Source organism: Littorina saxatilis, linkage group LG15, assembly GCF_037325665.1.
Source record: "Littorina saxatilis isolate snail1 linkage group LG15, US_GU_Lsax_2.0, whole genome shotgun sequence".
Taxonomy (NCBI): domain Eukaryota; kingdom Metazoa; phylum Mollusca; class Gastropoda; order Littorinimorpha; family Littorinidae; genus Littorina; species Littorina saxatilis.
The window spans coordinates 11,322,556-11,350,055 of record NC_090259.1 but is presented as its reverse complement, the minus strand read 5'-3'; the positions used below and the strand labels follow the sequence as shown (position 1 = coordinate 11,350,055).

General features: G+C 42.4%; 2 long non-coding RNA genes across 2 annotated transcripts in view; both read right to left on the bottom strand.

Moving 5' to 3' along the window:
• Window positions 1-27,500, bottom strand: part of LOC138948550 (uncharacterized) — a 338,312-nt gene that overhangs the window by 307,997 nt on the left and 2,815 nt on the right. The window lies entirely within an intron of this gene.
• On the bottom strand, window positions 4,862-13,166 carry LOC138948512 (uncharacterized). The gene is made up of 7 exons (XR_011450002.1): window positions 12,470-13,166; window positions 11,855-12,030; window positions 11,343-11,516; window positions 10,475-10,589; window positions 9,550-9,658; window positions 8,380-8,491; window positions 4,862-6,616 (listed from the first exon to the last, which is right to left on the bottom strand). It is a non-coding gene; the product is annotated as an uncharacterized lncRNA (long non-coding RNA).

Below are 27,500 nucleotides of genomic sequence, written 5' to 3'. Positions count from 1 at the left end.
TTCACCGCATTTTAAACGCCAACTACGCTTCATCATGCTTATGCATAATTATGTCGGTACACGTCATTTTCTTCAAGAAACATACAGTGTGCGCAATAAACTGAAGGGAACAAACAAGAAAAGTTTCCCTGACTCTCTCGTCCGCAAACAACTGCACTCTCTTACCTGTTGGCCAAAACGTAAGCCCCCCACCCCAACCACCACCACCCCTGAACACCCACATCGCCACCTGTAAGAATCCAACGGAACAATGATTAACGAAAGTTTCAATCGATAGATTTCCCTAAATCGTTAACCCAAAACAAAACAAAATTGATGTTCAGAGAAATCCGATATCCCCATACCCCGACCCCTGGCTCTCCCCCTCTCCCCATTCACCCCCCTCGAAAAAAAAATGTTCTGGCCAAAACAAACCCAGGGGAGAATGCCGAAGCAAAGCTGCAGTCGATTTCCATCACCTGTTCACCAGGAACCGAAAGGTAACTGCACCTTAGGCCAAAAAAAAAAAATAGGTCTGTTTACGGTAACCCGACCGACCCTAGTTTTTTCGCGCGACCCTAGACTTTTTTTTTTGCATTTGGGAAAAAAAAAAAAAAAATCTCGGTTTTTTGGGCAAAATAACGTAAAAATATGGGTTTTTTGAAGAAAAAAAAAAAAAAAAAAAAAAAATTCCCGACCTACCGACCCTATTTTTTTGACCTATGTTACCGTAAACAGACCTTTTTTTTTTTTTTGGCCTTATCATACCTGTGCGCCTACAGGTGCAACATCTTTCCCTCCCGGAGCCCCGGAATGACAGCGGAACAACACAGTGTGTGTACAATGTACACCAACTACACACGCATCCTGTGAACCCTATACTCCATTTCGCCTTCCATAATACGCTCGTGGGAAGAACGCTCAGAAAACGGCCTCCAATATATGAAATGACTCGATGCTGGATTCTGCTCCTCAAGTCTTGTAAATCAAAAGAGATTCGGTTGAAGTTTCCTTAAAATTTAAGTTAAAGCTAAAGATGAGGCATTTTAAAAAATGACGCAATTGTGAACTTTTAGTAAATTAGATGTATTTTATGTTTTAAACCGCCTGACACTGCAAAGCAATTTTCCTTGTTTTTATAAGGACATTAAAATCTTTGAGTCTTTGGTTTCTGTTCATCCAGTTGTGTATATCACCAGAGTTGTGGTTGAAGTTTCCTGTCAGGTGTGTTGTGAGGGGGGTGTTTTTTCTCCAGGTAGCATGTCAGTGCATGACGCATGATAAGTGGTGACAGTGTGTAAATGTTTACCTGCATACCTCTGTGTATCGTGTTGTATACTTGGCACCGCATAGCCATATCGGGTAAAGGAACGTTAAAAACAAAAACAAAAACAAGTCGCGTAAGGCGAAAATACCACATTAGTCAAGTAGCTGTCGAACTCACAGAATGAAACTGAACGCAACGCAACGGAGCAAGACCGTATACTCGTAGCATCGTCACTCCACCGCCCGTGGCAAAGGCAGTGCCAGTGAAATTGACAAGAAGAGCGGGGTATTCGTTGCGCTGAGAAGGATAGCACGCTTTTCTGTACCTCTCTTCGTTTTAACTTTCTGAGCGTGTTTTTAATCCTAACATATCATATCTATATGTTTTTGGAATCAGGAACCGACAAGGAATAAGATGAAAGTGTTTTTAAATTGATTTCGAAAAAAAAAATTGATAATAATTTTTATATATTTAATTTTCAGAGCTTGTTGTTAATCCAAATATAACATATTTATATGTTTTTGGAATCAGCAAATGATGGAAAATAAGATGAACGTAAATTTGGATCGTTTTATAAAAAAATTTTTTTTTTTACAATTTTCAGATTTTTAATGACCAAAGTCATTCATTAATTTTTAAGCCACCACGCTGAAATGCAATACCGAAGTCCGGGCTTCGTCGAAGATTACTTGACCAAAATTTCAACCAATTTGGTTGAAAAATGAGGGCGTGACAGTGCCGCCTCAACTTTCACGAAAAGCCGGATATGACGTCATCAAAGACATTTATCAAAAAAAATGAAAAAACTGTGTGAGGATATCATACCCAGGAACTCTCATGTCAAATTTCATAAAGATCGGTCCAGTAGTTTAGTCTGAATCGCTCTACACACACACACACACAGACAGACACACACACACACACACACACACACACACACACACACACACACACACGCACACACACACACACGCACATACACCACGACCCTCGTCTCGATTCCCCCCTCTACGTTAAAACATTTAGTCAAAACTTGACTAAATGTAACAAACAAGTCGCGTAAGGCGAAAATACAACATTTAGTCAAGTAGCTGTCGAACTCACAGAATGAAACTAAACGCAATGCAACGCAGCAAGACCGTATACTCGTAACATCGTCAGTCCACCGCTCACGGCAAAGGCAGTGAAATTGACAAGAAGAGCGGGGTAGTAGTTGCGCTGACAACGATAGCACGCTTTTCTGTACCTCTCTTCGTTTTAACTTTCTGAGCGTGTTTTTAATCCAAACATATCATATCTATATGTTTTTGGAATCAGGAACCGACAAGGAATAAGATGAAAGTGTTTTTAAATTTAGGAATTTCGCAGAAATGTATTTTAAACTACTAGGGATTAACGTCGCCTGTATTTAGGCCCTTAGCTCCCACGGCTGTCGCTACGCTGAGTGAATCAGCAAGTTCACGTGCGCGTGTCGCTGTAAACACAGGCCTGTGTCCACTGCGTCAGTTCGCTGCCAAACTCACGCGAGTGCGCACACAAAAAAATGTTTCGCACGGCGATTGGAACTTTTCAAAAAGACACGCGTCAAGCCGGCATCGATGACCTTCAGCAAGTTCTTACAGCCGGCGAGGGGGGTGCATCCAGCTCCATCCCCCAGATTACGATGGCAGACATCAGAAACGGAACGGCACTGACGGACGCCGGTAAGCGTTTTGACGAACTTTTTTTACGCGACCCACAGCAAAATCAACCACAAACAGTGTCCACCCCGCACGCCGATCGTTTTGCCTGTTTCGACCCCCGTCTGACACTCACAATCAAAGCGCATAAGAAGAAAACTGCTCACATCACTGACTTTCTCACTGAGAAAACAAAGAAGAGAAGACAATCGCAGAAGAAAGAACTGATAGTTGACACAGAGCAGCGACTGGTTGTCCGCACGGACGATCAGCACCCCTACTCCGGCATTCGTATGGAGGAGTGGGTGGCAGCGAACCGTGTAGACTAATGAACAACCTTTTGCAGACGGGGGCCTTGCCGCGCCAAGACGTCGAATTCTACCTGGCCCACACCGTCAACGTCATGGAGTATGCCGAACGTTACAGCTGGGAGTCGGTCCTTGACTTCGACTACCAGTATCGTGAGCTGCAGGCGGAGCACAGCTTCCCGTGGGGCACGTACCCGCCCTACATGGAGGCGAAGATGGAGCCCAGAGCACAACGCAGCACCCCAACAGTTTCGCAGCGGCAGGCCGTACCCGAGTGCAAACAGTTTAAGGCACGCGGTTCGTGTTCCTTTGGCAAGGCCTGCAAATATCGCCACAACCAACTCTCCAACGCACCCAGCGACCAGTCACCCCAAACCAACCCCCCAACGATGCGGTCCACGGCTACAGCTTCCGGCGGGCAATTCGGGTCTGAAAAAAACGCTCCCCCGCGCCACTGAGCCAGCCAGTGCGCGAAGCGGGCCTCGTGTACGAAGCCTGGCACCGTCTGCTGCCCGCGGACTACCCCAAAAGAGACTACATCCTGGAAGGCATCAAAGAAGGCTTCAGCATCGTCGACGTTGACGACATCACCGACAGCGTGTACCAGAAAAACTACAAGTCAGCGACAGAGGGCGCCACCCGTCATAAGGTGGAGAAGCAGATTAAGGTGGAGCTTGAGCACGGACATTATAAGCAGTGTGACAGCAAACCCACCATCGTGTCGGCTCTCGGCGCTATCCCCAAGAAAGACGGTGATAAAGTGCGCATCATCCACGACTGCAGTCGCCCCGTCGGCAGCGCCTTAAATGACTTCGCACACAGCTCGCCGTTCCAGTTCCAGAAGCTTCAAGATGCCGTAGATCTCATCACACCAGGCTGCTATCTCGCTAAACTCGCCCAAGTAAAAAAGTACTACACTATGTACTATAGTATACCATAGTACTTGTACTATAGTTTACTATAGTTTACTATAGTAAAAGTACTATGGTACATTGGATTGTACTATGGTATACTATAGTTTACTATAGTACAAGTACTATAGTACATTGAATTGTACTATGGTGTACCATAATTTACTATAGTACTAGTACTATAGTAAACTATAGTACAAAAAGTACTATAGTATAATACATTAGTGTGTACTATAGTACATTGTGGTACATGTACTATAGTATACTATAGTAAACTATAGTACAGTTTAAATGTACTATAGTATTTTGGTCACTTTTTTGCAAACATGTACTATAGTATACTATAGTATACTATAGTAAACTATAGTTTACTAGAGTACATGTACTATAGTTTACTAGAGTAAAGTGTAGTACAGCGTAGTACATTGGCCGCGGTACATTTGTACTATAGTACTTTTACTATAGTTTACTATAGTACAGTGTGGTACTTTTGTTGCTGTAGATTTTGTACTATAGTACTTTTACTGTAGTTTACTATAGTATACTGCAGTACTTTCTTAAAAAAAGTACCATAGCCTTAAAAATTACACTGGATGTAAATGTGGCCCCAATTTTTGCTGAATCAATTGTGTTGTGTGAATTGAATGTGTGTGTGCACGATCAGGCCACTCGCTGCAGTCAATCTGTCACATTTGGTAGGAAAGTAAAGGTTCATCATATGTTTTAAATTTTATTTTCATTTTTCGGCAGAGCATTAATAGTCAAACTTATGTAAGAACATTTTAAAATATCCACTAACATGTAAAAGACCCAATTAAATAATAATTTTAAATAAGGTGTCCATCTTGCACAGTGAGTAACCAAGCAGTTGATTTTTGGTAAATGTCCCAATGCAGAAACAGTTTTAATGCAATTGTTTATAACCCTGTTAACCAGAACAACTAACAATAAAATGCACAAAACAGATTTATTATAGCACTCTTCTTTGTGGGAATTAATCTTTAGCACAACACATATTTTCTCAAAATTATCTCCCCTACAGCCAAGTTAAATTTCTATGATTAGCTTTGAAAGTGACCATGCCTACATCAGTACATGAAAACTCTGTGAACAATCAAAGGAGACAATGATTGTCCCTATTATTGACCGGAACTCTACCCCAATCTGAACTTGAATATAAATGCAAACTATCAAGCTGACTTGATGTCATCTAACCCTGTATGTGTGTGACCTTACACAGATAAAGTTATTGAGTAACTTTCTTTCTTTATTTGTTGTTTAACGTCGTTTTCAACCATTCAAGGTTATATCGCGATGGGGAAAGGGGGGAGATGGGATAGAGCCACTTGTCAATTGTTCCTTGTTCACAAAAGCACTAATCAAAAATTTGCTTCAGGGGCTTGCAATTAACGTAGTACAATATATGACCTTACTGGGAGAATGCAAGTTTCCAGTACAAAAGACTTAACATTTCTTACATACTGCTTGACTAAAATCTTTACAAAAATTGATTATATTCTATACAAGAAACACTTAACAAGGGTAAAAGGAGAAACAGAATCCGTTAGTCGCCTCTTACAACATGCTGGGGAGCATCGGGTAGATTCTTCCCCCTAACCCGCGGGGGGTTATTGAGTTACAACGATCTTGCTTCAAACACATTCAAAATGATACCATTTCTCTGTTATTATTATTATTTTCTGTGAACTTAAAAGTTTATGAGGGTCAATTTTACATGGGTCACATCTACAGGTCATCCAACTTCAATAGCCTGTAAAGTATCAAAAATCTAGCTTTCAAAACATTTCAGAAAAATAAAAACACATGCTTTCGCAACACATCCTTGATATTTGTCAAATATTTGGTTTTGAAAAAATGCCAAATATGGTCATGTTTGAAATTGATTAAACCATAGCAGTATGTTAACTTTGTAAAGTCTATCCCGAAAACCATCCAAGAAAACAACAATGTTCAATTCTGTCTACCCATTGTAAGTCAGCCTAATTATGCTCCACATCAGTGACATTCTCCTGACCTGGTGAGTCAAAACTCACTAAATGTCCAATGGAGAGTTTTCAGCATGCAACCAGAAAGTATATAGTGTGGCGTTATGTCCCTTTTTTCAAAACAGGGTTATATATGTGGCAATAATCACATGAAATGTTCTCTGTCCTCCACATCTGTTTGATTTGTGATTGGTGTCCAGATTATTTGCTACAGGCATCTGATTAAGTTTATTGTAGCTGCTGTCCGGTTCCCTTTGCCAGTGATATCTGCTTTCCTGTTCTGTAACTTGTATTTATGTTCGCCGATGGCACCCGCTGAATAGTTTTGGTTGTTCTCCAATGGCATCTAGCTAGCTGCTTTGACGTCTGTAAGTGGCATCAAGGTCCTTCACCATGCAGTCATCTGCTGGAAGTGAACAGGAGGCTCTCTTGCTTATGACACCCACACCAGAGCATGGAATGAAACCTGCAATGACACAGCAGTATGACTATGAGAAAGCATGCAGACTGAAGCAAAGAGGGCCAAACTTTAAGAGAATGATAATGAAACCTACCTTAAAGTGCCGTGGCTTTTAGTGCATATATATCTAACTTTTAAAAGTTGTGTCCGTCTGTGTGTGTATTATGATGACTAAAGGCTCCGACTGAGACGGTGGTGGTGGTGGGGGTTTGAAACGTGCTGGTGCGTGTATGTTTGTGCTTGCGTGTGTGCAGGCATGAATGTCTTTGTCAGTATGTGTGTGTGTGTGTGTGTGTGTGTGTGTGTGTGTGTGAATTTATGAATACAATTGAAGGCACAGTAAGCCTCCCGTAAACCATCACAGATACGGTCAGGCTTTTACACACAGACTACAGTACAAACACCCTTTCATTTAAACACTCACCGATTGAGAACATCCTAGGTGCCCTCCATAAAGAGCGAACAATTTTCAAATAATTTATTTGTGCGTGGTTTATCTTACCCCTGAGCAATCGTGAACCCGTGTGATCAAGTTTCCCTTTTTGGCTCACGAAGTGTAGCCTATGCGATCGTAACTTTGTGCGTGCGTGCGTGCGTATGTGCATGCGTGCGTGTGTATGTCTGTGGTAGAAACTTTAACATTTCGTCATTTGAAGACGTCACATTATGGCGTAAGAGGGTTAGACGTCACGCGAAGGAATGTCTCGGTCATTGTTATTTTGAGCGGGCCGAGACTAGTTGGCAGTCGTGTCTGTAAGTAGGCTACATGCAGACAGACAGATCTAGATCTAGTGTCTCGCTTTCTTGCACAGTGTCACCTATGCTTACTGTGTGTGTGTGTGTGTGTGACGGAGTGATTGAGTTTGTGTTACTGTTTGTCGATTTCTTACGTGAGCCTTGAAGGCTTCGCCTCTTGTTTCACAATGTAGTCGTCAGTTAGTCATTTGAATGCGACTCCATGTGAGCTTATCTACAATAGCACGTTTTTATGCACGAAACAAACGGCTGTGGTTCACAAAAACTCTAGCGATGGTTTTTGACTGTTGAGAGGAACGGTGATATATGCATAAACCGCCGTCTGCTACGACCCTTGCGTGACCCTGCTTCCGGGCTTTTCTTTTTTCAAACTTTCACAACTTCGAATTGTACTGATCTTGTCTTGATGAAAAAAGAATTCTTTTATGATTAAAGAATGTTTGTGTGACAAGCTGTCAATTTATTATTTAGATTTTAAAAGTTAGGTCTAGCGCAAAAACGCACCACGGTCCAAAAACATTCTGATAATCATCCATCCACGGCTATGGCAAGTTTACATCGATAGAATGAGACCCGAAGGGAAGTAACTCATTTTTGACCTGAGTTCAATTGGCAAAATTAATTCTTTAAAAATTGCTCGCTCTTTACGTAGGGCACCTAGGATATTCCCGTTTGGTGAGCGTTCAAATGGAAGGGTGTTTGTACTGTGTGTAAAAGCCTGACAGTATCTGTGGTGGTTTACGGGAGGCTTACTGTCCGGGCGTGATTTCCGGTATTGAATATTCATAACAGCCGTCCAGCACCAAAACGAGGCGCCATTGTTGTAGAGGACCAAGTCCACGAAAATAAATTCTTTGAAAATTTTTCACGCTCGACAGAAAGCAGCCAGGATGTTCCTGTTCGGTGAGCGTTCAAATGGAAGTATGCTTGTACTGTATGTAGACGCTCGGGGAGCTCTGTGATGGTTTACGGGAGGCTTACTGTGCCTTTAATGTATATACATCTATACACACCCAAGAAGATAAGGCGCTCAGCAGGTCTGCACTCATGTTGATCCATTATGTTGGAAACAGGCAGAATTGGATCCTCCACCCGACAGTCACTGAGCTACAGTGCTGCTCTCAGCTATAAGCAAGAGAAAGCAGCTTGAGTGTTTCATCGCATATAATTCCAGTGTTTGCATACTCCATAGCGATTAGCTGAAACTATTTAGCTAAAACATTAAACTATTATCAGTGGAATACCAAAGGGGTGGCATATGTCATCCAAAATATACGGCAATTTAAAGTGTGATTGACGGGACAGAAGCGTTTCAATGATACAAATAGAGAACACTACATAGCCTACTGTGTGTTACTGGGTTTACACAAGTAAAAGTGAATATTTTTTCTTCTTCTGTTTCTTCGTTCATGGGTGGATTTTTACGTGTATGGCCGCCATTCAGGCAGCATACGCCAATTTCGGGGGAGGCATGCTGGGTATTTTTGTGTTTCTATAACCCACCGAACTCCCACATGGTTTACAGGATCTTTTCCGTGCGCACTTGGTCTTGTGCTTGCGTGTACACATGAAGGGGGTTAAGTCACTAGCAGGCCTGCACATAAGTTGACCTGGGAGATCGGAAAAATCTCCACTCTTAACCCACCAGGCGGCAGCGACCGGGATTCGAACTCACGACCTCCCGATTATGAGGCCCACGTCTTACCACCACGCCACTGCGCCCGTCGTGAATATTTCAATATTTGAAAAGCAATAAGTGTAAATCTGGTGCCACACAGCAAGCCATGAAGTATTCTGTTTTCAATTCCTACGTACCGGAGAGATAACCCATGTGGTAACTAAACCATACACCCACATGTGGGAATATCATTGAGGTCATGGCAAGCTAGTCTGGCAGGGACCTTATATATTCCACTGCTCATGATTACAAAGTCACAGATGCAAAGTCATTCTCGGAACACTTTTGGGCTTGCCATTTTCCCGCGAATGTTTTGAGAATGAAGTTTGTCTCGGAGATTTTGCATAAGCAGTGGAAAATGAAATCCCTGTCAGACATGTTGTTTGAACCAACCTCATTTACATGATAGACACGCCTGTGAAGAGATGGTTCATTTATCACATCATGACACATGGGTGGTATCTCTCAGGTAGGCAAAACAATATATCTAAATGCACCAATTTACCTCAAGCACTCAGCAGGTCTGCACATATGTTGATCCATTAGGTCAAAAAACCACCAGAACTCGATATGTTGTCCAAAAGTCACAGATACAGTGGAACCCCCCAAGGATCCTGAAAAAATAATTAAAAATGAAGAGCCAACACTTGTACAAATTATCTGTCTTTATACATACAAGCACATACACAAATAAATCTGCTTGCACTATGCTGGCTTTAGGCATGTGTAATAAAATGATTTTGGGGGAGCTTCTCTATTTAACCGGGAACTTTTGTTGTTGTCAAAAGCAATTTATGCCTCAAACATTCTCCCACTCAAGACTGAACTATGCATTCAGAATGTGTTGATATCTGACTTAAACTCATAAAAATAACAAAGGCTAGTTTGTAAAAAGACACTGATTTGAAAAGAAAATTTAAATTCAATTACATATTATCATGTATTATATAATCTGTTCTGGGGCTTTTTTCCAGGTCTTTTAAAAAAAGATGTTCACAAACAATAACGAACACATTTTTCAATTCAATGAATGTTTGCAGCACTGTCAGCCGGACAGAAATGACAGTATGTTGACAAAGCCGTAATAAAAACATAACCTGCAGTCCTACCTTAGCGCAAAGAAGTATGAATGGTCTGTGTGTACTCTACAATCTCTGACTGTGGCCCTATGTAAAGGTCGAAAAGAGCTGGCTGTGCTTGGCCATTAAGAAAAATTTCAGTTAATTCAGATTTGTACAAGAAGAGCATAAAAGCATATATTCACAGCATGTATGTCTTATTATTGCTATAGGTCTATATATCTATGCCACAATGACACAGCAAATACGTACATTCATACAGACATATTCATTTACTCATATAATTTAAATTGTATAGCACCACAGGAATATGTTAATATCAAATTCTAATATGAAATTTCCTACACACACCCATGAAGTTCAAGCCCTCAGCAGTTCTGCACACATGTTGATCCAGGAGGTCCAAACACACCCTGCACTTGTTGTCCAACAGTCACTGCTCCAGTGAAACCCTCCATTTAGGACCCTGAAAGATATATAACAAGTTCCATAAAGTGATACAAAACTCTTTGTTGTTGTCCTTATCTGCCGAAGGAGCACCTCCTGTCGCTTCACAGCATCTGTAACACAAGAGAGGACTGAGTATCCAGCCAGAAATTTCATGACAGTATTTTTATAATGATGATCAACAAAACTTGTTAGGGGCTTTTAAAATGATATGACAAATATAAAGTCAGATGCACTTCACCCATTGTTATACTTAAACATAGAACTAAGGCTTGCTCATACAGTGGAACTCCCCTTGTTAGACCTCAAAATATCTGAGAAAAATAGGCCCTGGGTGTCTTAAAAAGGCCGTTGATTGATGATTCACAAAGGTTATTCACAGAAAATATGAAAAAAGCAAGGTCCTAAAAGGGAGTGTGTCTTTAAGTGTGTGTGTGTGTGTGTGTGTGTGTGTGTGTGTGTGTGTGTGTGTGTGTGTGTGTGTGTGTGTCTGTGCATCACAATTAAGGGCTAAACAAAAACAAACACACACCCAAGAAAAGCAAAATTTGTTTGAAAATTTGATCCAAGACAGTGAATCAAACAAGAAATGTCCATCACTGATTCAGACATATTTGAATGTATGTGTGTGTGTTGCAAACATTACACAACAGTGGATCATAAATACCAAATTCAGCTATGCTAGTACCGTATTGCAAATTACATTAAATTTGAAATGTCAGAAAAAACAGGGTTTTTAAATTTTATAATTTGTTGTTAATAATTAACTTACTGGTTAAAGAGTACAACTTTTCACAATTTCAGCACAGAGAATGGAATCCTTGGTGTCTGCTTCCTTTTCTATCTGAATGACTCATTGGTACAGCCATCTGTCATCACCCTGCCGACTGTTTTTTGACATGGAGTCCAGAAGCTCCCCCACCAACTCAGGCAGTTTTGTTTTTCACTAAAAGTAAAAGAATAAAGGTCAAATAGATATGCACAAAGGAATAAAAAGAGGTTTTCTAGTAATCCAAATAAAGCATGCAGAAATAAAAACACAAAAAGTAACATCAAACAGTTTTGCCTCTTGTGCCCCCAAGACACTGGAATAATGACAGGCCACCAGATAGGCCGTCCATCACTGAAAGTGAACAGAAAAACTTGATGTTTGAATATGTGTGTGTGTGTCAGTGTGTGTGTGTGTGTGTTTGTGTGTGTGCGTGTGTATGTGTGTGTGTGTGTGTGTGTGTGTTATACAAGTGGTACAGGTAATTTAAGACAAGAGTTTAAAATGTCACTTACTTGTTGTCCCTGTCAGTGTAAACTTTCAGCACAAAGAAGAATGGAAACATTGGTGTTTTTGTCGGTTCCGTTCCAATTGAATGACTTGGTACAGCCATGCCATCAAGTTGATCAACCAGCTCACTGTTCCTGTTACCAGTTCAACCTCTTTTCCACATTGCCGACAGATTTTTAATCTGAAAAAGTCATGTAGGCAGGCCTAGATACATGTTTTCAAAATGGGAATTTATAAGTTGTAAACAGTTAACGAAATAGTCCGCTTCTGTCACGTACTCCACACGAACACCACCATGTGGGGCAGCCAGATCCAGATAGAATCAACAAACAAGTAGATCCAAAACTCAAAGTAAAAACATCAAACTCAAACTCAAACTCAAAGAGAAAAACAACAACCAGACGGCCCAATGGTCACTGTAATTGTATCAGATTCAGATTCTCACAATGGTATAAACTTTGCAAATCTGAAAAATAGTCGGATACTAGTGACAGTGATAGTGAAAAAGCTCCTCACTCGATAGTCGATGACTTGGCAGTCAGTGAGTCACAGTTGCAAATCACTCGATAACTCCTGAGCGAATCTGGATACGATAACATGGAAAACTCTTGAAGGCTTACTTCTCAGTCCAGATCCGTCTTCTGCTCTCTGAATTATGGTTAAACTCTCTTGGTGGGTTCCTTTCGTGATGTTGTAGACCGCTTTTGGCAATCTCCCGTGCTCTTTCTTGTGAGTTCGCTCGTTGAAAATCAGTTACTATTGCTCTCCCTTGATTTACTTCGGAGTGGTCTCCTCTTCGATTTTTAAGGGACATAACTCTCGTGCGAACCCTTTATTCGTATCGAAAGTAGCCGGCTCAGTTTGTTTTTGTTTTTGTTTGGTCTTGTGTTTGATGACTTTGCTAGTCCAATATTTTATGTATATATACTCAACCTTCGTTTTGCGTTTTTGTTGCAGCTGAGTGCATTTACAGTTCAAAAATCCTCCTATGGTAGTAAAACAAACCCAAAACTACCCAACGACCACATCTGTGAAGCTCGACAGTTTCTTGTTCACGCGAGTGCATAAATTAACCTAGTTATTACGTGGTGTTTGGTCAGAGTTCGATTCAACTGAGTGATTCCGGCCTCCATTTTGTTTTACACAAACTCATGATGATGTCTGACATAGTTTGCTAGTGACGTGTCCTTTTGTGCATGATGTGGTGATCTACCTGATCTAAATTTAGATCCAAAAATAGGTCAAGACCAGCCGGGTCCGAGTACGAAATTAATTCGTAAAAAAATCGCAGTTCTTGACTCTTTGGGTGCAAGTCAATGAAACTTTGTAGTTCTTCTAACGGATATATAGCTGCCAGAGGTATGACTAAAATCCCCAGGGGCTCCGTGCACCTGGATTTGACAAGTTCAGTACTTTTAAATGTTTTTACTAGTTATTTACTTTTATGGGTTACTGTTCCTTTTACGGGTACTGCTCTGTTCATTTTAGCATGTGCATAGATATGCAACGCACACAAGTGTGTGTGTGTGTGTGTGTGTGTGTGTGTGTGTGTGTGTGTGTGTGTGTGTGTGTGTGTGTGTGTGTGTGTGTGTGTGTGTCACGGTGTGTGAGTTTACGCAGTATGTGTGTGTGTGTATGGGGGATATGTGTGTGTGGAGGGGATGTGGGGGTATATGGGTGTGTGTATGTGTGTGTGTGTGTGTATGTGTGTAAGCGAATGTCAGCGGTTTGTGTGTGTGCATGCGTGTGGGCGTGAATGCGGCATGTGCGTGTGCGTACGTGCGTGCGCGTGTGTGTGTGTGCAGTCTTTTGCTTACGTTTACAATTATTCTCTGTATATGTTCCAAGGCAGGGCCGGACTAGGCTAAGAGGAGAGGGGGGGGTGCCAGTGGTGGTCTAGGGGGATGTTCCCCCTGGCGTGGTCAAGGGGCAGAGCCCCTTGTGGGGGTCAGGGGGCAAAGCCCCCTGAAGCTGATGGGTAGGTCATATTCTGAGATAGAAAAATGGTCGCTCCTTGCATGAAACGGCATAAAATAAACAATAATAAAAAATGTTTTAAATAAGTGAGGTACATGTTTAGGCTAGGAGGGGGGTGGGGTTGCGCAACCCCCATAACCCCCCCCCCCCCCCCCGGTAGTCCAGGCCTGCAAGGACAGGTTGGAAGATTAGGCTAAGCCTAAACCCTTTATCCTGACGTAATAAATTTAATTATGAGCTCTCTCTCTCTCTCTCTCTCTCTCTCTCTCTCTCTCTCTCTCTCTCTCTCTCTCTCTCTCTCTCTCTCTCTCTCTCTCTCTCTCTCTCTCTCTCTCTCTCTCTCTCTCTCTCTCTCTCTCTCTCTCTCTCTCTCTCTCTCTCTCTCTCTGTTAAGCATTCGATGTGTACATATTCCATAACATTTTAAAAAATCTCATATTGTGTGTGTGTGTGTGTGTGTGTGTGTGTGTGTGTGTGTGTGTGTGTGTGTGTGTGTATGTGTGTGTGTGTGTGTGTGTGTGTGTGTGTGTGTGTGTGTGAATGTCCGTGTATATGTGATTAGAATAGGGGTGCCTCTCTGCATGGGTGAAAAAAACACTTGTTTGTAATGCTTGTATGCCACAACCCTCTCTCTGTCTCTGTCTCTCTCTGTCTCTCTCTGTCTCTGTCTCTCTCTGTCTCTCTGTCTCTCTGTCTCTCTCTCTCTCTCTCTCTCTCTCTCTCTCTCTCTCTCTCTCTCTCAAATTATTTAAAACGAAACAATATTGTACACACGGCAAAATTCAGTCAACTTCAGGTCAAACCAAGAACTTTGCACTTGATCCTACATGAAGAATTATTTTGGCAAATGTTAAATTTAACATAAAAAAGGTATTGTTTCAAAATTTCACTGCAGACCATTTTACTAAGCGTTTCGGGCGGGCGGGAAATAGCTCAGTCGGTAGCGGCGCTGTCTTCAAAACCAGTTGTCGCAATCAGCGTGGGTTCGATCCCCACTTTCGGCGAGGGATTTATTTCCCAGAGTCAACATCGTGCAGACTCTCCTCGGTGGCCGCATGCACACGATAAAGAACCCAAGTTCACAGCGAAAGTCTCAGGGCTCGGAAACATGAATACACGCATGCAGGAAAACAAATGTGTGGGTAGCGCCGTATACTGTATGGCAGCTCGCTTTCCCCATGGAGAAAGCAGCCCGAATTTCCATGAGGGCAACCTCACAGGACTATATAAAATCTTATCCTTATCTTATCCTTATCCTTTAACTTTTAAAGCAATTGTTAAATTCTCTTTTGAAAACTTTTTTTGTGAGAAGCGTTCCAAGGTAACGTTAATGAAATATTAATTTCACATTTGATGCTAACTGTTTACAAAAAACTAACTATACTTATGTAAATCTGACGTTACAAAAGTCCTTTCTCCTAAGTGAATATGTGCGTACCCACGTGTTTGTGTGTGTGCACGTGCGAGCGTGTGTGTGTGACTGTGTGTGTGTGTGTGTGTGTGTGTGTGTGTGTGTGGTGTGTGTGTGTGTGTGAGCACAAAGTATTCCTACGTGTATTTTGCAAATGCACAGTTAACAAGTTTGAAAATATCTCATGTCATCTCCAACAAACGGCTTAATTCACACACACGCACGTACAAAACATAATAAATCTTATATGTACGACTACCTCAGTTGTAAAAACACACACAACACGTTTACATGCACAACTGGTGATATAAAACACAATTTTAAAAACAATGTTTTTTAATCAACTTAATTTCAACAACAAAATTGTTTTGCTTAGCTGATAAGTTATATTAATAAAACAATAAAAATAAAAACACAAAATGCATGTATACTATTACTACTATACTGTACCGCAGTACTATGTACTGTAGTACTATAGTACAAAGTACCATAGTACAAAGCACCACAGTGTACCATAGTACAAAGTACTTCATACTATAGTACTACTGTAGTACAGGGTACATTCACAAAAAAGTACCATAGTACAAAGTACTAGGTACTATAGTACTACTGTAGTACATGGTACATTCGATAAAAAGTACCATAGTACAAAGTACTAGGTACTATAGTACTACTGTAGTACATGGTACATTCACTAAAAAGTACCATAGTACAAAGTACAAAGTACTCTACTGTACCACAAAGTACTATAGTACAGGGTACATTTACTACACAGTACTATAGTACAAAGTACCATGTACTACAATATGTACTAGAGTACATGGTACATTTACTATAGTTTACTATAGTACAGGGTACATTTACTATAGTTTACTATAGTATACTATAGTACATCGTGTGGTACTTTTTCAGCTGGGCGACCTGGCCAGCGCATACAGGTCAGTGCGCATTCACCCCTCCAACTATCCGGCTACAGGCGTAGCCTGGAACTTCGAGGGATCGCCAACAGAGACTTTTATGGTAGACACTCGTCTGCCCTTCGGCGCGCGGCGATCCCCCGAGGTATTCCACGAACTTTCGCAAGCCATCCGCCACATGATGCATGCTCAAGGCCACAAGGGTGTGGTCGCCTACATGGACGATTTCCTGCTGACTGCTGAGACCTCCGAGCTATGTCAAGCCGCGCTGAACGCCCTCATGCGTTTAGTGAGGCAGCTTGGCTTCGCCATCAACTACTCCAAGGTGGAGGGCCCTACCCAGCGTCTAACCTTCCTGGGCATCACGCTGGACACCGTCGCTATGACCATGGAGCTGCCCGACGCCAAGGTGAAGGACCTCACGCAAGATCTGCAGGGCGTCTTCTCCAGCACCAAGGTCTCCAAACGCCAGCTCCAGAGCCTAGCTGGGAAGCTAAACTGGGCTTCTCAGTGCATCTACGGGGGCCGCTTTCACCTTCGGCGGCTCCTCGATCGCATCGCTACGCTGCGCTGCCCGTGGCATCGCTCCAGAGTCACCAAAGAGATGCGCCTCGACATCGACTGGTGGCTTAGGTTCTTGCGAACCTTCAACGGTACCATGCCACTAGTCGACTGCCGACCAGCCACGCCCATCAGCATCGACGCTTGCACGGAGGCGGCGGGGGCGTTCAACCAGGGCGATTGGGTCAACACGCACTGGCAGACCCACTGGCCTCGCGCCGCCTCTTTGCACATCAACTACAAGGAGGTGCTCGCCCTCGAACCGGCGGTCACTCGCTGGTCTCACCTGTGGGCGGGCAAGAAGGTGTTCGTCCACTCCGACAACCAGGCGGCGGTGGCCATCATCAACAAGGGCTCGTGCAGAGACAGCTTCGTCATGCAGTCCTTGCGCAGGGTCTTCTGGGCGTCGGCCACTTACAACTTCCGGCTGAAGGCGGTATACTACCCCGGCGCCAGGAACGTCGTTGCAGACGCAGTCTCCCGCCTTCACGAGTCGGGAGGTCACGAACGCTTACGTAAATTGCTCGTGTCTGGTAACTGAAACTGCTAGTCACCCCCCTTTTTGACAGTCATGTTTTACCTTGTTTTATTTTATTTGTAGATTATTAATTGATGTCTAGGGACTGTCTGTATGGATTACCAAACACTTGAGAAGACAAGACTGTGTGTTCTACCCAGACGCTGTGCGCATCACCATTAGTTGGTCCAAGGTTATTCAGTTCAAAAATCGCACTTTGACTCTGACTTTCAGGAGGATGCCCTCTGCTCTGCTCTGCCCGGTCGCTGCGATTTTCCAAGCTTTCAGGCCCCCCCACGCCCCGCCCGACGGCCCCGCCTTCGTGGCCTCGTCCGGCAACCCCCCCTTCTCCCCCCTGACCCCCTCGTCCTTCGTGTTAAAAGTTAATTAAGCAGTGCCTGCAGCAGGCAGGTGTTGATCCCAAGCAGTACGCCGGGCACAGTTTCCGCAGAGGGGGTGCTTCCTGGGCTTATCAAGTCGGTCTTCCGATAGAGACAATTCGCCAGATTGGAGACTGGCGCTCATACGCTTGCCTAGCTTACATTGCCATCCCTGGTGATCGGATTGCTTCCGCAATCGCACAGAGCATAGACCAAATAGCCTGGACCGCCAACTCGTCACGTGACCCTTCGAGGTTACGACGCTCGACTTTCACAGGGGCGCTTAGCGTCCGGTTTGAAAGACAGTGAAAAGAAAGCACGCTCCAGTTATTTGTGACAATGGGAGGTGACAATGAACTGGATTTTCCCAAACTCCAAACTAAACTTAACAAAACTCATCGAAAAACATGTTCCATATGCACTTTAGCTGAGTTTATTTTAGCATTTTCAGAACTTACCTCGGCAACTTCGTCCATGTTTACAATCGACACCGGATATGACATCCCCCTGATTTCTGAAAGGCCAAGAAGAGCGGGGTAGTAGTTGCGCTGAGAAGGATAGCACGCTTTTCTGTACCTCTCTTCGTTCCTAAATGCGAGGGGCCGCTACCTCGTAATAGAGAGAAAGAGCGGAGAGAGAGCTAGTTGGCGGTCCAGGATAAATGGTCTATGCACAGAGGCAGTGTGCTGTCAAAACGTAAAAGGGATTTTTTAATCTGTGACAGCGCACTAAAGGGACTTTAAAGGTAGAGTGAGTGAAGTGGATTTGGACAATTGGGCCAAGACAGAATTATCCATCCTGCTGTTGTGGAGTATACTATGTTTTGATATTTATGCGCCACTGTGGGATGTTTATTATGCGCGCAGCAAATCCTCAGTGAAAATATGTACATGTCTTTTAATCTCATTTCAAGCGCGACATTTTGCATTATCCAAGCGAAGCGAGCGAAGCGAGCGAAGCTAGGTTGGTCCCACACTAGAGTTGATTTCAACCAAATATGATGTGTGTGTGTGTGTGTGTTAGAACCCCTAAAACTTTCACAGTTTTGACTCGACTACAACAAAAATTGGCACAGGCAATGTTATTGATCCCAGGAAGGTTTTAAGACATAAATCGTTTTGATCCGACATCGACAACGGCAGTTACAAGCGCTTCCAATTTCTAAGTCATAACAAAGAAGGAGGTCAAACCCAGGTCAAGAAGACAATCAAAACTCATGACGTCAAACTCATGACATCATTCTCTTCAACACAAGGAGCTGAATTCAAAATGTTATGACATCTTCCATGACGTCAAACTTGAGGATTCCATTTCCAAGCTAAAGTCTTTGTGTACATCAAATCTGGTAGCACGAGATGTTGTAAGAGACACCGTGAATTACTTGCAATCCTGGTGAGTTGGTTGATATGATGGACGACGACAACGACAACAACAACAACAACAACAACAACAACTACAACGACACCACCACCACCAACAAAAAAAACAAAAAAAACACCACCACCACCACCACTAACAACAACAACAACAACAACAACAACAACAACAACAACAACAACAACAACGACACAACCACCACAACCACCACAACCACCAACAACGAGATGTTGTAAGAGACACCGTGAATTACTTGCAATCCTGGTGAGTTGGTTGATATGATGGACGACGACAACAACAACAACAACAACAACAACAACACCTCCACCACCAACAACAAAAAAACAACAACACCACCACCACCACCACCACCACTAACAACAACAACAACAACAACAACTACAACGACACCACCACCACAACCACCAACAACAAAAATCCATTAAAAACCGTTATTTTCCATTTCTCAAGCGATTTTTATGAACATTTGTGAAAAGGTCCGTTGTCCCTTACTGAAGATATCGAGATGTTGGACGAGACTTCGTTATTTACTTGTAATCAGGTAATCTAGGTGTACATCAAATCTCGTAGCACGAGATGTTGGACGAGACTTCGTCATTTGCTTGTAATCAGGTAATCTTGGTGTACATGAAATCTGGTAGCACGAGATGTTGGACGAGACTTCGTTATTTACTTGTAATCAGGTAATCTAGGTGTACATCATATCTCGTAGCACGAGATGTTGGACGAGACTTCGTCATTTGCTTGTAATCGCTCTCTCTCTCTCTCTCTCTCTCTCTCTCTCTCTCTCTCTCTCTCTCTCTCTCTCTCTCTCTCTCTCTCTCTCTCTCTCTCTGCCAAACATATATGCATTTACCATCCAAAGCACTGCATTTTCCGAGGAAAGATATCATCATAAACAGAGAGAGAGAGAGAGAGTGAGAGAGAGAGAGAGAGAGAGAGAGAGAGAGAGAGAGAGAGATAGAGTAAACAAGTATGAATCAATAACAACAAAACAACAACAAGAACATTACACACAAAAAAGGACAGTATTGTCATCAAAACAACAACAACAACAAACACAACAGGTACAACAACAACCACAACAACTGACAAGATTTCTAGGTGTGGAACCTCTCTCTCTCTCTCTCTCTCTCTCTCTCTCTCTCTCTCTCTCTCTCTCTCTCTCTCTCTCTCTCTCAATGATGGCTCCTTCGCTTGGGGTATGCAGTGCCAGGCACTGCACTTCTACTTAATTTTATTATGGTATTTTATTGAAGCATGAATAAAGCTTCCAGTCACCCCCTCATCTTTGAGTGGTCTCCTTTTTGTTTAATAGGAATTTCGCAGAAATGTATTTTAAACTACTAGGGATTAACGTCGCCTGTATTTAGGCCCTTAGCTCCCACGGCTGTCGCTACGCTGAGTGAATCAGCAAGTTCACGTGCGCGTGTCGCTGTAAACACAGGCCTGTGTCCACTGCGTCAGTTCGCTGCCAAACTCACGCGAGTGCGCACACAAAAAAATGTTTCCCCTCCCTCCCACCCTTTTGAGCTTAGTGTGACTGGAATGCCTTATCCTTTTTTTTTTTTTTAATAATTATGAAGAATTAACTGCCTCTGCATGTATTTTTTTATATGCTTGTTTGTTGTATGGTGTTGGTTATGCTTATGTTATAAGAAAGAAATAATTATGTGCGTGTGTCTGAGTATTAATTCGTTGTGTGTGGTTGTTGTTTTTCCTTTGGTTTTTTTTTAGCACGTATGTTTGTGTGGGCCAAGACAGGATTATCCATCCTGCTGTTGTGGAGTATACTATGTTTTGATATTTATGCGCCACTGTGGGATGTTTATTATGCGCGCAGCAAATCCTCAGTGAAAATATGTACATGTCTTTTAATCTCATTTCAAGCGCGACATTTTGCATTATTTTATTATGGTATTTTATTGAAGCATGAATAAAGCTTCCAGTCACCCCCTCATCTTTGAGTGGTCTCCTTTTTGTTTAAGATTTCGATAATTTAATTTTGATAATAATTTTTATATATTTAATTTTCAGAGCTTGTTTTTAATCCAAATATAACATATTTATATGGTTTTGGAATCAGAAAATGATGGAGAATAAGATGAACGTAAATTTGGATCGTTTTATAAAAGAAATATTTTTTTTACAATTTTCAGATTTTTAATGACCAAAGTCATAAATTAATTTTTAAGCCACCACGCTGAAATGCAATACCGAAGTCCGGGCTTCGTCGAACAATACTTGACCAAAATTTCAACCAATTTGGTTGAAAAATGAGGGCGTGACAGTGCCGCCTCAACTTTCACGAAAAGCCGGATATGACGTCATCAAAGACATTTATCAAAAAAATGAAAAAAACGTATGGGGATATCATACCCAGGAACTTTCGTGTCAAATTTATTAAAGATCGGTCCAGTAGTTTGGTCGGAATCGCTCTACACGCACGCGCACACACACACACACACACACATACACACACACACATACACACACACATACACCACGACCCTCGTCTCGATTCCCCCCTCGATGTTAAAACATTTAGTCATAACTTGACTAAATGTAAAAACCAGAATAGGAGGGGACGTATCCTTCTAAAGGTATGCAGTATAATCCCCATAGACATGCCCTTTTTGCTTTCGTTGCAATCAATACCTGCTGTTGCTGATCGTAGTAATAATGTTATGGAAAATGAACATAGAAACTACAAGCAAATCACCGGCACATAAGGACCCAAATGCGGGGGTGGGGGTGGGGGGTGGTGGGTGGTGGGGGTGGAGTTAACGACGCGTCCTCATGTGCCGCATCATCGCATCTATTTCTTTGAGAGTGTACCGTGTTCGCTTCATTTCACCGTTTTCAGACGCCACAACAAAGAAAATCATGAGCCAAGAGTAGAAACAAACTTAATCAATCAATGAGGCACCAGACATGCTGTGAAGCAGCATGCCTTCCCTGTGGAATGGTTGGCAGCTTTGATGCGCTGCACAGTTCTTGTTTTCTGGCAACGCCAAAGGTGAAGTAGGTACGTTGAATACGATGCACAAAATGGCACTCACTCAGTGAACACGTCGATGAGTCTTAGTCTTGAACATAATAAGTCTATTTTGCAGTTTATTTTGCACCGTTGCGTTACATAAATAAAAAATTAAAAAATTAATTAATGGAATGGAATATCCACAGTTGAAGTTTAAAGACGTGTTCACGGAAATGCTAAAGCAGCTACATTATATGAGATCAATTTATTCAATTCAATTCGGACAAAACAAAACAAAACGCCGCTTTCACAATAGACTGACGTATATATTTGATATGATTTGCCAAGCAAGAACAGATTGGACGATGTTTGCCTGAGTTAAAGGTACAGTCCCTCCCATGTAAACCATTCGGCTCATCACAGATTTGGCCAGGCTTGGACGTGGAATGAAAGTATCCTTAAACTCGGATAAACACCAAACATCAACAAACAAACTCCTTCTTTTGGCTGAATTAATTAAAATATTGACGTGTGTGTGTGTGTGTGTGTGTGTGTGTGTGTCTGTGTCTCTGTGTGTGTGTGTGTGTGTGCGTGTGTGCGTGCGTGCGTGCGTGCGTGCGTGCGCGTGTGTTCAAGTAGGAAGATAAGCTTTTGTATGATTGTTAAAACCTTCTGGATTAAATTGAATAATGTATTGCACAAAGAATGTTTACATTGTGAACATTTGACTTTTTCGAAAGGATTGATAATATTTGGAAATGATGATAATGTGAACACTGATAATGTTTTAGATCTGATTATTCTTTTAGGAAAATATTATATTTATAAATGTAAACTTCAGGGCTCAGTTCCGCTTTTGAATGTTTTTTTGAAAATATTAAAACAAAGATATTACATTGAAAAGAAATTGAATCTTATCAGGAATAGAAATGTTGAATTTTTGTCAGAGTGGTTACCCTATGCGAATATATGTTAGGTTATTGACCAAGGCGAAGTGTCCATTTCAGCTTAACTTTTTGTACAGTTTAAAATTGTAGGTTTTTATAAGATTTTAGGCAAGAGTGTGTGTGTATGTCTTATGTCTGTCTGCTTCACTTATCCTCTTACCTGTCTGTCACCCTGTTACCCCCCTCTCACTCTCTCTCTCTCTCTCTCTCTCTCTCTCTCTCTCTCTCTCTCTCTCTCTCTCTCTCTCTCTCTCTCTCTCTCTCTCTCTCTCTCTTTTTTTTTATCAGTATTGTCGGTATGTTACATGTCCGTCTGTCGGTTAGGTCCTAATGTTGTATGTCTTGTATACTTGCCATTTACATATTTATTATACATGTTGAAGGATGAATGAAAATACATTGTAGACGGATGCATGTTATGGATTAAAAGCCCCACGATGATGTGCTTGGCAAATACACCAAAAAAAACATGCATGAATGCATAATGTATAACATGATTAAATGTGTTCATAACTACTGTATAGCTTGACTGTTGTAATTGCAGAAAAAAAAAAAAAAAAAAAAAAAGGAAGATAAGCTTTTATAGCCAAGGTAAAAGTCATGACGGACCTATGGTGTTTTACAAAAGCATCTGTACTGGAAGGAATCTATCTTTAAGCCTGGGAGTGTTCGAAGACTACGTTAACTTTGCCGTTCTATGCACTGTCACTGGCCTCATTCCCGCATCTTGACTGCAACTGATCAAAGGTGGGAACTTCTGTGACGGCGATCTTTTTCACATGGCGTAGGACTCTGCCCAAAGAGTCAGACAGTGGAAGAGAAAAAGATGGGCAAAATCTGTCAGAGAGAGAAAGAGAGTAAGAGAGAGAAGGGGAAAAAACACCCGGGCTGTGTAATGTCAACGTTTGACATTTCTTTGAACGTGAATGATTGCTTTATCGTTTGGAGTTAATGTGTTTGAATGGAACTATCTCTCTCTCTCTCTTTCCTCTCTCTCACTCTCTTTCCTCTCTCTTTCTCTCTCTCTCTCTTTCCTCTCTCTGTCTCTCTCTTCTCTCTCTCTTTCTCTATCTTTTTCCTCTCTCTCTCTCATTCCTCTCTCTCTCATTTTCCTCTCTCTCTCTCTCTTTCTCTCTCTATCTCTTTCCTCTCTCTCTCTCTCTTTCTTCTCTCTCTCTCTCTTTCCTCTATCTCTCTCTCTTTCTCTCTCTCTCATTCCGCTCTCTCTCGCTCTTTCCTCTCTCACGCGATCATTGTCTACAGTATCTTTCACAATCACGTAGACTCTGCTGTTGCCACATCTTCTATCACCCTCTTAAACATACAGCCATTTCCTCGCATCTCTGTCCACACTCACCCCCCCCCCCCCTCCCCCCCCCTCCCCTCCCCCATCCAAACGCACTTCGGATCGATACTTAATCAAGTTTTGCAGTACCGTCAGGCGTAAAAAGAACAGACCACAGCGGGCATAAATCATTGGTAGAATCACGTTTCCCAAAGCAATTTTCTCAGACGACCCATAACCCCAGGGCTACGTTGCTAGACCTAAACGCTGAGACAATTCTGGGTCTGGTTTTAAGTGCTGTTCACATGGCACATTTTCTACCAACTTTCCCCCAACTTTCAAACGATTTTAGTCGGCGCCAAGTCAAATCAAAATCGCTGCCCATGTGAACAGTGTAACGCTCAAACTAGTTTTAGGCACCGATTCTCAGCCAGTTCAGCTATCGGAGCTACATGAACCTCCTTATACGGGAAGAGCAGTTTGGATTGCTATATATATAACTCAGTGGATAGATCTAACCAATTCGTAAACGTGATAAGGAAAGTCTGTGCAAAATCTGCGCCAAGTCACGGCCGAGTCGAGCAGCGCTCAACTGAGTTTTCGAGTCGCTGCTAAATCTGGCCTAAATCGAACCTAAATCGTCAGGGCCGTTCACATGGCAGTCTTTTTTGCCGACTTGGCCTCGACAACTCGGGGGCGATTTCAAATCGACAAAAGTTAGGGAAAAGTTGGTTGAAAGTCTGCCTTGTGAACGGCCCTTAAGTGTCTAGATACTGGCAACATGTTATGCAGCGTGAAAGTTCTATAATATTATAGCTATTCTGATGAACACGTGGGGAAATTCGGGGGCTGTGATTGAATGGTCTCGCACATCCCTTTTCCGATCATCAAAGCATAATGCTACGGAAGTCGGCCATTTTTGCCAATATCCAAAAGCATATTGGCAATAACAAAGACGCATGGTTCCGGTTTCTTCCACGTGTATAAAGTACACGCATACCTCGCCAGGTTTGTTTATGTGACAAGTCAACAGACGATGCCATTTGCTTTGTGTGTGTTTTTGTTGTTGCTTACTGTACATGACATACCGGCATTACGTGTAAAATCCAGTTCTTTAACAGGCAACAAACCTTGCAAATTTCCAGAAGCTGCAATCTGAAGCGACCTATCTCTGATTCTAGCAGACGATCTCTCCAATGTTTAACACAAAATCAGCAAACTCTCCTGTCACATAGAACGTCCATTGTATAGTGCAATGTTGAAATGAAGTTACCGGTCTGAAACATTTAGTCGTTTCTTCTGAGACAATCCTTGTTCTCTTATCATCTAGAGATTAACCGCAGTCTTCACCACGTGAATTCCCAACAGAAGTCAGACTTTCGAACATACAATCTACGTAGGCAAGCATGATACGTCATGACGTCATAATTATGATTCCTAGCACATTGACATAATGCTAAACATCCGGTTATCTTGAGTTTTCTCCGTAATACATGTCCGTGGGTTTTTCAATGTTCGGTTATTTCCGTGGCTTCATGCGGAAAGGGAACCGTCGTCTGCAATCAACGACATGTAGCATTCTCGTACTTGTTGCTGACAAAAACAGGATTTTAACACAGAATGTAATGTCAGAATAGCTATATAAACGCTATTGTGTTTTCATCGTAGCAATAGGGTCCGATATTTAGACTCCAACAAGTATAATGCGACTCGTCTTCGACTCGTCGGCATTATACTTGTCTCGTCTAAATATCGGGCCCTATTGCTACGCTGAAAACACAATAGCTGTTAATATAGTACCTGGGGGCATCAGTCATATATACACACTTGACTTGAATCCGTCTTTATCCTAAATAATACGCAAGAGACACCACCCATGTGATTAATAAACCATCTCATCACACGTGTGTGTATCATGTAAATGAGGTCGGGTCAAACTACAGTCAGTCTGTCAGTCGGCTGACACCTCTCCCGCCCGTCCATCCGAGACCAAGTTGGCGCTGCTGCGGTGTCCATGAAAGTCCGGTGGTCAAGGTTTTGACCACACGCTCTCTTATACGTATAAAACAAAGAGAAAAGGCCTAGACTGAATGCACTGTTCAGGGATCTCGTTTGGCGCAAGCAGTCACTAAATCGCCGAATCTTATTTTGAATTGTTAAAATATGTGCCATTGCACTATTGTGTTTATTTTCTCTTACATTAAAACATAGGATATCGCCAATATAAATATTATTCTTGAGTACGGGTCGATCGTGAATGTCAAAATATTGTACATGTCGCGATATCAAAACTGAATCAAGTTTTGTTTAAATCATTTCAAATCGCCGATAACGTTGCCTTCATGTCAGAAGGATTACCGAACTTTTTGCGATGAGAGAGAAGGACGGGGGCGCGTGGGGGTAGGGGAGGTGACAACAAGGACTACTTGAAATTACAAACATTGCAAAAAGTTATTTTGCAGTTTGCCGAAGAAAATGAATCATAGCAACACCCCTGTTGTACTGTTCTACAGTTTCCTAATTCGAAACGCAGCCCCGCCCACCGCTGGACTTCTCCGTTTCTTGACCTTTTATCCAATAACCTAAGCGGTCAAGGTCTTTTGGGGTCATCTTTGTTTCTCCAAGGCATCAGACCATCTTGCTTCTCTTGAGTGTCGCTAAAGAACCTCTCCATGCATATTCATGTAGGATCCATTTGCATAAAGACTGTTTGATGATACAGGGTGTCGAATGTCTTACACATAAAGGGTACGGAAACTGTGGGTTGATGAGCACTGAGAAAATTATTCATGACAAGGAAATTGGCATTTCTCCCTCGGGTATGTAGGATTAATTCTTCGTCGCCTCCGCGTTACCCCCCCCCCCCCCCCCCCCTTTACTTTACTTTCTCTCTGTCTCTGTCTCTCTGTGTCTCTCTGTGTGTCTCTCTCTCTCGAACACATACACCCGCTCTCTGTCTCTCTCTCTGTCTCTCTCTCTCTCTCCCTCTCTCTCTCTCTCTCACACGAACACCCGCTCTCTCTCTCTCTCTCTCTCTCTCTCTCTTTTTCTCTCTCACACGAACACATACACCCTCTCTCTCTCTCTCTCTCTCTCTCTCTCTCTCTCTCTCTCTCTCTCTCTCTCTCTCTCTCTCTCTCTCTCTCTCTCTCTCTCTCTCTCTCTCTCTCTCTCTTTTTCTCTCTCACACGAACACATACACCCTCTCTCTCTCTCTCTCTCTCTCTCTCTCTTTTTCTCTCTCACACGAACACATACACCCTCTCTCTCTCTCTCTC